The sequence below is a fragment of the Mustelus asterias genome, chromosome 23, assembly GCF_964213995.1.
Source record: "Mustelus asterias chromosome 23, sMusAst1.hap1.1, whole genome shotgun sequence".
In the NCBI taxonomy this organism is placed as follows: Eukaryota; Metazoa; Chordata; class Chondrichthyes; order Carcharhiniformes; family Triakidae; genus Mustelus; species Mustelus asterias.
Window position 1 is genome coordinate 29,240,228 of NC_135823.1, and position 12,549 is coordinate 29,252,776.

Here is a 12,549-nt window from a genome sequence, read left to right on the forward strand (position 1 = left end):
GACACCTTAAGGCTATGATTGGGGAATCAGGTGGATGTAGGGTGAGTAAGCTCATGTTGGATCAAACCGGAACACTGAATGCTCCAAATTGCAACCTTAGTGTCAATTTTTCACTATAATGCTTTCTGGTGTTTTTTTTAAAGTTTAAACTCCAAGACATTGGCATTCAAATGAGGCTCAGGTATATGCGCTTTTTTATTTATCCTTTTATGCGTTGGTATCACGGACTTGTATTCTGTATTGAATAAACCCTCTCAACAAAATTGTGAATCCTGTGTTCATGTGGAAAAGCCAAAGATGAAAAAAGATTGCTTCATCCAAAGAACATTTCAGCTATCCCCAGTCCAGCATTCAGCTGTGTTTCAAAGTCATCTGATGCTTCTGGGTCCACTCTTTTAACTGTTGGAATGTTCCAAATTTTGATTTGATTTATTATTGTCACATGCATTGGGATACAGGGAAAAGTATTGTTTCTTGCGCATTATACAAAGTATAGCGTTCATGGAGGAGAAAAGGAGAGAGTGCAGAATGTAATGTTACAGTTATAGCTAGCATGTAGAGAACAGTCAATTTAATATAAGGTAGGTCCAATCAAAAGTCTAATGGCAGCAGGGAAGAAGCAGTTTTTGAGTTGGTTAGTACATGACCTCAGACTTTTGTATCTTTTTCCCGACGGAAGAAGGTGGAAGAGAGTATATCCGGGGTGCGCGGGATCCTTGATTATGCTGGTTGCTTTTCCGAGGCAACGGGAAGTGTAGGCAAAGTCAATGGATGGGAGACAGATTTGTGTGATAGACTGGGCTTTGTTCGCAACCCTTTGTAGTTTCTTGTGGTCTTGGACAGGGCAGGAGCCATACCAAGCTGTGATTCAACCAGAATGGAGGCTTTCTATTGGTGCATCTGTCAAAGTTGGTGAGAGTTGTAGTGGACATGTCAAATTGTTATTGCTCTGTCACTCATGATCTTTTGGTGAAGTCAGTTTAGAATTTATCTTAGACAAACTAAAATGCATGTAATTTTGTACCAGTGGCTTGATGAAGAAATATTCTAAATTCATTGTATTTGTACCGTTTATGAACAAGGATCCCAGTAGCCTTGAAATTCTTTTTAGAATGCTGTTGCATTGTTGCTAAATGATTGTTTGATATCTTCTATTTAAAGAAGCTTGATATCATACATTGCAATTTAAAATGATACATTTTCAGAGTTTTTTAGTATAGGACTATGATTATACTGCATATGGTAATTGCATTTTTTATAGCAAAAATAAATTTTAAGGGTTTTTTTTAGTTGCCCACAGCTCTATTGAGCTGTGGAGTGTAGAATTATCCTCACGGTTATACAACAATTTATATTCAGGACATTCAGAAGTTTGGTGAATCACGATATGCATAAATTTCCAATATAAAGGAAGGATATGATTGGCAAAATTAGCCATCAGCTGTGTTCAAGTCCTATTTTGTTTTATGGTGCAACAGCCCTTGGAGTTTGCGTGAGGTAAGCTGATTATAGAAGAGAGACAAGACTTCATGATTTGATGAATATTAGTGTTAGATAGAAAGCACACTAGATTTTCAAGTTTTGTGCTAACTGTGAACACAATCTACAAGATTTCAAATAGTCTCAACTTGTTTCAAGATCCTGATACGGTACTGACATATTTGAAAATTGAATGTATACGCTGCCTTATGTTTAAATTTGGATTTCATTTCAAAAGATATTGCACTGATCTAACTCGAGTCAACTTGCTCTTTTCAATTGTCATGTTCAGCATGAAGCTTTTCTGGAAACAAAATGGATTATGAAAGAGAAATGTCATGTCTTAAATTTGTTGCTGCAGAGCTGGCATTTTTACCAACATCATTTATTCTTAGACACAATTTAATTTGATTTTTGATTTGATTTATTATTGTCACAAGTATTAGTACATAGTGAAAAGTATTGTTTCTTGCGCACTATACAGACAAAGCATACTGTACATAGAGAAGGAAAGGAGGGAGTGGAGAATGTAGTGATACAGTCAGAGCTAGGGTGTCGTGAAAGATCAACTTAATGCAAGATAGGTCCATTCAAAAGTCTAACAGCAGCAGAGAAGACGCTGTTCTTGAGTCGGTTGGTACGTGATCGCAGACTTTTGTATCTTTTTTCCAATGGAAGAAGAGAGTATGTTTTCAGTGACCTGGGTATTGTACAGTTGTTACGATTGTCATGACAATTCATGCACAGCATTTGTCACTGTTCAATGTTAAATTATCTCTTGACCGTGAAAGATATGCATCATACTTTACGTTTCATTCATAATGTTACTCAGTATTGTCTGTCTCTCCTTTGCAGTTGTGGCCTTCTCTGTTGGCTATCACCAAAACAGACAGTTGCTTGGAAAAACAGGACTGCTACCAGGGAAACTGTATTTACAGAAAATTCAACGGTATGCTGGGGGCAAAGTTGGTTTCGAGGCTTTTAGCTATGCACCAACAATTCTGTGGTTCCTGGATTGGTCTGACATGGACGCACACCTTGACAATATTGCTTTGTTGGGAATGGGACTTTCAGTGTTCATACTACTGACAGGATGTGCCAACATGATAATCATGCTTCTTTTGTGGATCCTCTATCACTCGTTGGTGAACATTGGCCAAATATGGTGAGTGAAGTGACTATAATATTGTATAGTTAGAGTAGAAAAAGGAATTTTATCATTAGTTGGTTATATAATACTGTGTGTTGCATGGGAAAATGGGAAATACAGCATCTTATGGGATGTTGTATGCTATTATCTATTATGAACAGCACTACAGGAGATTTAAAAAAATGTTTTATCATTAATAGAAAATAACTTTTGCATTTATTTTCTGAAGATGCATGTATGTAGTAAGAAAAGCTTTATGAGGCCCTTGTTTTTGATTTTATTACTGGAACATTCAATATAATTTTGTATGGAATCTTAATATTCCATATAAAGACTGACAATTGGAACCGTACAATACCCAGGTCACTGACAAAAAATGTTTATGAATAAATTATGTTGCCAAAAATGCACTGATCTAGTTGGTTTTGCCCTGTAGGTCTTGAAATAAAACATGAGATTGTGGCAATAGATATTATTCTAGTGTGATATCTGCCTTAATCTGGGTGGATTGTCAAAGTCTAAAACTACCTCCATATCGAGGCAGAGAAAGAGCTGCATTTGCAGCTTACAGCATGCAAGTCAATACCCGGGGACCAACAGAATGCCGGTCCGGGTTGAAGCAGCGGGTTTTAACCCCCCACTGCTAACTTCCCATTGAGTCAGCCTCTGCTCGCTCAATAAGGGAGTTCATACTCCACAAAGCTTATGGGGAGATCTATTGATGATCCCCTATGCGCTTTGTGGCCATCATAACTGGGAGGCAAATGGTATGTTGACCTTCATTGTAAGAGGACTTGAGTACAGGAGCAAAGTTGTCTTACTGCAGCTGTACAGGGATCTTGTTACCACGCAGTCGGGAAACATCCCAGGGCATGCTTCCTGCAACATCTCAGTTTGATTTTCCACTGGCTTTTCAACCATAATAGGCATCACTCCCACCTGTGATCCAGCAATATTGTTACCCAGGATAAACTGTGCCCATGTCAACAAAACAAAGGACATAGTCATCGACTTCAGGAAGTGTGGTGGAGGACATGCCCCTGTCTACATCAATGGGGAGGAAGTAGAAATGGCCAAGAGCTACAGGTTTGTAGGTGTCCAGATCACCAACAACCTGTTCTGGTCCCCCCATGCCAACACTATAGTTAAGAAAGCCCATTAATGCCTCTACTTTCTCAGAAGACTAAGAAAATTTGATATGTCCACGACAACTCTCTCCAACATTTACAGATACACCCTAGAAAGCATTCTTTCTGGTTGTATCACAGCTTGGTATGGCTCCTGCTCTGCCCAAGACCGCAAGAAACTACAAAGGGTCATGAACGAAGCCCAGTCCATCATGCAGACCAGCCGTTGATACTGTCTACACTTGCCGCTGCCTCGGAAAAGCAGCCAGCATAATTAAGGACCTCACACACCCTGGACATACTCTCTTCCGCCTTCTTCCTTCGGGAAAAAGATACAAAAGTCTGATGGCACGTACAAACCTACTCAAGAACAGCTTCTTCCCTGCTGCCATCAGACTTTTGAACGGACCTACCTCGCATTAAGTTGATCTTTCTCTACACCCTAGCTATGACTGTAACACTACGTTCTGCACTCTCTCCTTTCCTTCTCTATGAATGGTTTGCTTTGTCTGTATAGTGCGCAAGAAACCATAGTTTTCACTCTGTACCAACACATGTGACAATACTAAAGCAAATCAAAGAGTTAAACTGTTTCATTTTGTTAGAGCTTTACTTAAACCGTGATATAAATAATATATGGGGAGACGATAGCCTAGTGGTATTATCACTAGACTATTAACCCAGAAACTCAGCTTATGTTCTGAGGACCCTGGTTCGAAACCCGCCACAGCAGACTATGGAATTTGAATGCAATAAATATATCTGGAATTACAAATCTACTGATGACCATAAAACTATTGCCGATTGTCGGAAAAACCCATCTGGTTCACTAATATTCTTTAGGGAAGAAAATCTGCCATCCTTACTGGTTTGGCCTATGTGTGACTCCAAAGCCATATCAACTGCCCTCTGGCAACTTGGATGGGCTAGAAATGCTGACCAGCCAGTGACGCCCATGTCCCATGAATAAATTTTTAAAAATCAAATTAAAGCGAGCATGTTAAATAGTAAAGGCAGTGTCAGTAATTCTAGCACTAGACAGGTCAGGGAAGAGCAGGGCAGAGAGCAAGGGAAATCTAGATTAAACTGCATTTATTTCAAGAGGCCTGATGGGCAAGGCAGTTGAACTCAGGGCATGGATGGGTACATGGGACCGGGATATTACAGCTGTTATTGAAACATGGCTAAGGGAGGGACAGGACTCGCAGCTCAAAGTTCCAGGGTACAGATGCTATAGGGAAGATAGAATAGGAGGTAGGAGAGGAGGGGGAGAGTTGTGTTTTTGGTTAGGGAGAACATCACGCAGTACTGAGAGGGGATATTTCTGAGGGTTTGTCCACTGAGTCTATGGTTAGAACTGAGAAATAAGAAAGGGGAGATCACTTTGATAGGATTGTTCTAGAGGTCCCAAAATAGTCAGAAGGAAATTGAGGAGCAAATATTTCAGGCGATTACAGATGGGTCCAAGAAAAATAAGATGGTAATAGTAGGGGACTTCAACTTTCCCAACATTGACTGAGACAGCCATCGCATTAGGAGCTTGCTTGGAGAGAAATTTGTTGTGTGCTCAGGAGGAATTTCTCATTCAGTATGTGGATGGGCTGATGAAAGAGGGGGCAAAACTTGATCTCCACCTGGGGGAAAAAAGGAAGGGCTGGTGACAGAAGTGTTAGTGAGGGATTACTTTGGGACCAGTGACCATAATTCCATTAGTTTTAAGATAGCTATGGAGAATGATAGGTCTGGCCCAAAAGTTAAAATTCTAAATTAGGGCAAGGCCAGTTTTGATGGTATTAGACAGGAACTTTCAAAAGCTGATTGGGGGAATCTGTTGGCAGACAAACGGACATCTGGTAAGTGGGAGGCTTTCAAAAGTGTGTTAAACAGGGTTCAGAGTAAGCACATTCCTTTTAGAGTGAAGGGCGAGGCTGGTAGAAGTAGGGAACTCTGGATGACTCGGGATATTGAGACCCTGGTCAAGAAAAAGGATGCATATGACATTCATAAGCAGCTGTGATCAAGTGGATCCCTTGAAGAGTATGGAGGATGTCGGAGTAGAGTTAAGAGAGAAATCAGGAGAGCAAAAAGGGGACACAAGATTGCTTTGGCAGATAAGGCAAAGGAGAATTCAAAGAGCTCCTACAAATACATGAAAGGCAAAAGGGTAACTAGGGAGAGAGTAGGGCCTCTTAAGGATCAACAAGGTCATCTATGTGCGAATCTACAAGAAATGGGTGAGATCCTAAATGAATATTTCTCATAAGTATTTACTGTTGAGAAAGGCATGGATGTTAGGGAACTTGGGGAAATAAATAATGACGTCTTGAGGAGTGTACATATTGCAGAGAAGGAGGTGCTGGAAGTCTTTGTGTATCAAAGGAGATAAATCCCTGGGACCTGCTGAAGTGTATCCCAGGATGTTATGGGAGGCGAGGGAGGAAATTGGGAGTCCCCTAACAAAGATATTTGAATCATCGATAGCCACAGGTGAGATGTCTGAAGATTGGAGGGTGGCAAATGTTGTGACTTTGTTTAAGAAGGGCTGCAGGGAAAAGCCTGGGAACTACAGGCCGGTGCACCTCATGTCTGTAGTGGGTAAGTTGTTAGAAGGTATTCTGAGAGACAGGATTTCCAGGCATTTAGAGAGGCAAGGACTGATTAGGGACAGTCAGCATGGCTTTGTGAGTGGAAAATCATGTCTCACAAATTTGATTGAATTTTTTGAAGGAGTAACTAAGAAGGTAGATGACGGCAGTGCAGTTGATATTGTCCACATGGACTTTAGCAAGACCTTTGACAAGGTACTGCATAGTAGGTTGTTGCATTAGGTTAAATCTCATGGGATCCAGGGTTAGGTGGCCCAGGTAGCGAAGAAGCAAATCAGCGTGTTTCCCAACCGGAAACCATGGATGAACAGGGATATCCACTGCTGACTGAAGTCTGGGCCTGAGGCGTTCAAGTCAGGCGACCCTGACCTATACAAGAAAGCCAGATATGATCCAAGGAAATCCATCGAAGATGCCCAAAAGACAGTACCAAACAAAGCTGGAGTCCCAGGCTAGCTACACGGACCCCCGCCGACTATGACAAGTCTACAGTTCCAGTAGGGATCATGTAGAAGTAAGGAAAACTTGAGCGAAAATACAAAAACATTTTTATTGGCCTGAACTGCAGAATAGAATAGAGGAAATTACAGATGATTTGACAGGTATATAATATGATGCATGTACATGTGTATATAAGAGTATTTAGTGTTTGCGTGTGCACTTCAACCCTTGCCATAAGGTAACTAAAGCATATGAAAATCCTAAATTCTTCATTTTATTATTTGATTTTAGTGACTTTTATATGGTTGAATATCATTTACAGATTTTGTTTGCATATTGCTGTGGTAAATGTAACCATGAAAACTGATTGGCTGTCCAACTCTCACTGATGGTATTCCTCACAAGACTCATTTATTTTAAACATATCTAGATCTGTAGCTGCTTTCTTGAGCAAACCAAATAATGTTTTCCCTGGTTAAAATATGCAACCCACATCATGTTGCACTTTATTCCATGACGAAAAAAATTCTTATCAGATTATAGCACAGATTACATCGTGTTGAAGTCCACGACAATATTCTGAATGGTTTGTGTGAAAAGTCATGCTTGTCGCTGTGTGATTTCTGAAAGATGATGTCTTTGATCCTATATGATTTTGTTCATTCTTGCTCTTCCTGAAAACAGACCCTTTACAGATTTTGGTGTCTATTTTTAGTGACTTTTTAGAAAATGGAAAATTCTGCTACTGGTTCAAAAAGGGTAATTTCAATGTGCTGTATTTCCTTTCTGGATGCAACTTGGTATGTGCCATTGCTTGAAATTAATGAGTATCGTCAGTTACACACACATTTTAGCATTTATTACGTCTGTATAATGGTAATAGAAATCTGTTAAGGAAGCAATTGTGCACTGTGCATACGTGCTACAGTTCACTCAAGCATAATTATTTTATTCATCAGTCATTCTGATATAGGTCATTGCATGGTCAAATAACACATTACCATGTTGTATGCCCAGGGACTTTACTGTTAACCCATCTGAGTACAATTTAATTATTTTTGAACACTATCACACAAAGGACAGATACTGCTTAATTTCAGTTGTATAATAATTTTTCAGGTTTTGCTTGCTCTCACGTTACGTACTCTGTTAAATTAGCTGGTTATTTATTGTCTCATATGAAAATGATGCACAAATTAATTGTCTTTGCCTGCTGCTGTCATAATTCTCGGTAAGTACAACATATAAAATGAAGTGAACCCTACCGAGTATGTTGTTTGTTCAACTTTAGTATGTTTGCCTTGCATACCGTTTAGTCCTTAATAAAATAATTTGATAGGATAGACACGGAGTAGCTATCCTATCAAATGGAAGAATCAAGAACAAGGGGGATGATGGAACAAGCTGGGGCTCTTTCTTTGAAAAAGAGAGACCTGAGGGGTAACCCGATAGATTATGAAAGATTTTGACGTGGCAGATGTAGAGAAGGTATTTCCAGTTGTGGGCAGGACACAAACTAGGGCCAGAAAAATAAAATAGTAATAAATCCAATAGTGAATTCAGGAAAAACTTCTTGGGTAGATAGGAGGAAAGTGGATAGAAGGTAGAACTTGCTACCACAGGGAGTAGTTCTAGCATAGATGTACTCGAGGCAAAGCTAGAAGCTTCTGAAGGAATCATAAATAGAAGGACATGTTGATGGGAGAAGGTGACGACTGGTGGGGGGAGGCTCAAATTGAGCATAAATAACAGTGTGGACCTGATAATGTGAAAGGTTTATTTCCGTGCTGTAAATACCTGGTAAAATTTGAATATTAAAATTAGATTTTGGTCCCTTCCCTCGAGGGTAAAATCAGGAAGCACCTTTTCACACAAACGTTGTAAAATTTTGGAACCATCTTCACCCCAAAAGTTGTGGATGCTACGTTAATTGGAGCTTTCTAGTTCCTGCACATTGGAAATTTAGGGGACAGCAGGTCAGATAATGTGCTGAAGTCTGAGGGTCAGTAATTGTTGACTGCAGGGTATGGGATTAAATTGCAAGTTTTTTGTCTTGCAGGTACTTTCTGCTTAATTCCCATTCCAATTTTTATTAAAACTGAAATAATGTCAGTGTGATATTTGTAGTCATAGAATCAAAGAATCCATGCAGTACAGATGGAGGCCATTCGGCCCATCGAGCCTGCACTGATGACAATCTGCCCTAACCCCATAACCCCATGTATTTATCTTGCTAATCCCCCTGAAACTAAGGGGCAATTTAGCATGGCCAATCAACCTAACCCGCACATTTTTGGACTTTGGGAGGAAACTGATGCAGACACAGGGAGAACGTGCAAACCCCACACAGTCACCCACGGCCGGAATTGAACTCAGGTCCCTGGCGCTGTGAGGTAGCAGTGCTAACCACTGTTCCTCCGAGCGACCACAAAAAAATTCTGAAAAGAACAGTTGAGGTTAGTTGTCTTTAATTGTGTTTCTTCGAATAGCTAGCTAAAGGCAAAATACATAGATACTTAAAACATCATCTGAAATTCTGACTGGTACAGTACTTGAGTTTAGAGTTTGGCATTACCAGAGCTAAGGTGGTTCTGACTGCATCTTTTGTGGTCTTTTTGAATGCCTGCAATCGTGTAATTGTTCAGTCTTCACTTCCTCTTATAGTCTACATTCCTTTAAAAACCAAGATTTGGAATCTTCTGATTGGTTCCTGACTTGCCTCATTTTCTGCTCTGTTTTGACCTCAGTTATGATCTTGCGTGTGAACATTTGTCCTTCATTCAGCTTGTTCACAAAAAATGGACAATATTTGTGTGGCATGAGAGTGCAGTCTCTGCAGTTTAAGTTGTTCGTACATATTTCTGTCACTTTAGTCACATGAGCAGCCTGGGAATGGAGGGATACAAACGATTGGTCTAGTTGGACCAAGGAGCGGCACAGGCTTGGAGGGCCGAAGGCCTGTTTCCTGTGCTGTACTGTTCTTTGTTCTTTGTTCTTTGAAGGGGGGGAGGTTTAACACAGATATCAGAAGGACATATTTCACACAGAGGGTCGTGGGGGCCTGGAATGTGTTGCCGGGCAAGGTGGTGGAGGCGGACACACTGGGAACGTTTAAGACTTATCTAGACAGCTATATGACCGGAGTGGGAATGGAGGGATACAAAAGAGTGGTCTAGTTTGGACCAGGGAGCGGCGCGGGCTAATTGTTCCTTGTTTCTCGTTTCAAGACTTCATTCTATGATCATCTTGCTGGTGCCAGTACAGAGCGAGACTGCGGATAGTTGGGAACCTGTCTCGGGGGCAGGGAATTCATATGGTGTTCATGGAAGTGGAAATGACTAGGGTTGGGAAGCATTTTCCGATCAGGGCCATTGTGATCTCCTGGACTCGTTTCGATCGCCTCAGGGGGTCGGAGAGGAATTTCCCAGATTTTTTTTTTCCCCATATTGGCCCTGGGGTTTTTCACTCTGGGTTTTCGCCTCTCCCTGGGGATCACATGGTCTGGAATAGGGGGGTGGGGGTGAGTTAATAGGTTGTAATGAACAAAGCATCGTAGCTGTGAGGGACAGCTCGGTGGATAGGATATTGGTATGTAGATAGGCTGGAAAATTGGGCGGGGATCCTGGATTCAGGATTCAATCCTGGACCGGGGAGCGGCGCGGGCTTGGAGGGCCGAAGGGCCTGTTCCTGTGCTGTATTGTTCTTTGTTCTTTGTTCACTGCTATAGTTCCAAGATCTGGTTTCATCTAACAATTAATAACTTATTAATGGCCCTGTTCCTATGAGAGTGAATTGGATAATGTTTAACCATCCACAAAGTACATCTTTGGATAGGAAGGATATGGCAGTCTCCTGAATCATTTGTGTGTTGTTTATGCATCAGGAAGCACAATTTCTGGTTAGTCAAGAATGAGCCTAGAAAAATCTGAAGACCCTTTTTAGTCAATCCAACCATTGAAATATATGGTACAAAAAATTGAAGCTTTCTTGAGCCACTCAGCCTGCAAGAAAACATTGTGATCAGGCAACTTATCTTATCTGTGTTGCAAAAATCAGTGATTTTAAAATGATGCTAATTTTTTATATGATTTTCTCATTTTTAATTTGCTTTTCTGTTGTGGGCAATGCTGGCAATTTAATATTTGATGCTTATTCCTAGTTAACCTGAGGATATTAAAAGTCAGCCACATAGCGTGCGACTGGAACAACATACAGGGTAATACCACGTGGCAGGGGATGCATGTTTTCTTCCTTGAAGAACATAAGAACATAAGAACATAAGAAATAGGAGCAGGAGTAGGCCATCTAGCCCCTCGAGCCTGCCCCGCCATTCAATAAGATCATGGCTGATCTGACGTGGATCAGTACCACTTAGCCGCCTGATCCCCATAACCCTTAATTCCCTTAAGGGGGTCCTTGTGCATGAGACGCATGTTTTAATTTGTTTCCATTGAGATAGTAATCCCATTTGTTATTATTTCCTCCAAAGTGTATAACCTCGCATTTCTCAACGTTATACTCCATTTGCCATATCCTCGCCCACTCACTCAGCCTGTCCAAATCTCTCTGCAGATCTTCTCCGTCCTCCACACGATTCACTTTTCCACTTATCTTTGTGTCGTCTGCAAACTTCGTTACCCTACACTCCGTCCCCTCCTCCAGATCATCTATATAAATGGTAAACAGTTGTGGCCCGAGTACCGATCCCTGCGGCACGCCACTAGTTACCTTCCTCCAACCGGAAAAACACCCATTTATTCCGACTCTTTGCTTCCTGTCGGATAGCCAGTCCCCAATCCACTTTAACACACTACCCCCAACTCCGTGTGCCCTAATCTTCTTCAGCAGCCTTTTATGGGGCACCTTATCAAACGCCTTTTGGAAATCCAAAAACACCGCATCCACCGGTTCTCCTCCATCAACCGCCCTAGTCACATCTTCATAAAAATCCAACATGTTCGTCAAGCACGACTTTCCCCTCATGAATCCATGCTGTGTCTGATTGATCGAACCATTTCTATCCAGATGCCCTGCTATCTCCTCTTTAATAATGGATTCCAGCATTTTCCCTACTACAGACGTTAAGCTGACCGGCCTATAGTTACCCGCCTTTTGTCTCCTTCCTTTTTTAAACAGCGGCGTAACATTAGCCGTTTTCCAATCAACCGGCACTACCCCAGAATGCAACGAGTTTTGATAAATAATCACTAACGCATCCACTATTACCTCTGACATTTCTTTCAATACCCTGGGATGCATTCCATCCGGACCCGGGGACTTGTCCACCTTCAGTCCCATTAGTCTACCCAGCACTGCCCCTCTGGTAACATTAATTGTATTAAGTATTTCTCCTGCCGCCAACCCTCTATCGTTAATATTTGGCAAACTATTTGTGTCCTCCACCGTGAAGACCGACACAAAAAACTTATAACATGATTGAACCAGTTAGCTTTTTTAATAATGTATTCGCCCACAAATGACCAGATTTATTGAGTTCAGTTTCACAATTTTATGTGGGAGATGTGAACTCTTGATTTCTGGGTTGCTGTTCCAAATAGGCTATAACACTCATTAATAATTCCTCTCAGTGCTAAAAATTATATTGCATTAGATTAAGGCAATGATTGGACATATCTCAATTGAGTCTTTGAGAAATGTTCAAATTTGCCGTTATAAGTGCATTCATTCTCAACAATATCCTTCACTATTTGTTTTGATTTATTATTGTCACGTATTAACATACAGT

At 41.0% G+C, this 12,549-nt stretch overlaps 1 protein-coding gene across 3 annotated transcripts in view; it reads left to right on the forward strand.

Annotated features, from left to right (window-relative positions):
• Window positions 1-2,334: 2,334 nt before the first annotated feature.
• Window positions 2,335-12,549, forward strand: part of lmf1 (lipase maturation factor 1) — a 577,648-nt gene continuing 567,433 nt past the window's right edge. For 2 of the 3 annotated variants that reach the window (XM_078240186.1, XM_078240187.1), the window contains exon 1: window positions 2,335-2,653. The gene's annotated coding sequence lies outside the window, so the exon portion shown is untranslated. The remainder of the gene's footprint in view (window positions 2,654-12,549) is intronic. The other variant, XM_078240188.1, reaches the window with a different exon arrangement.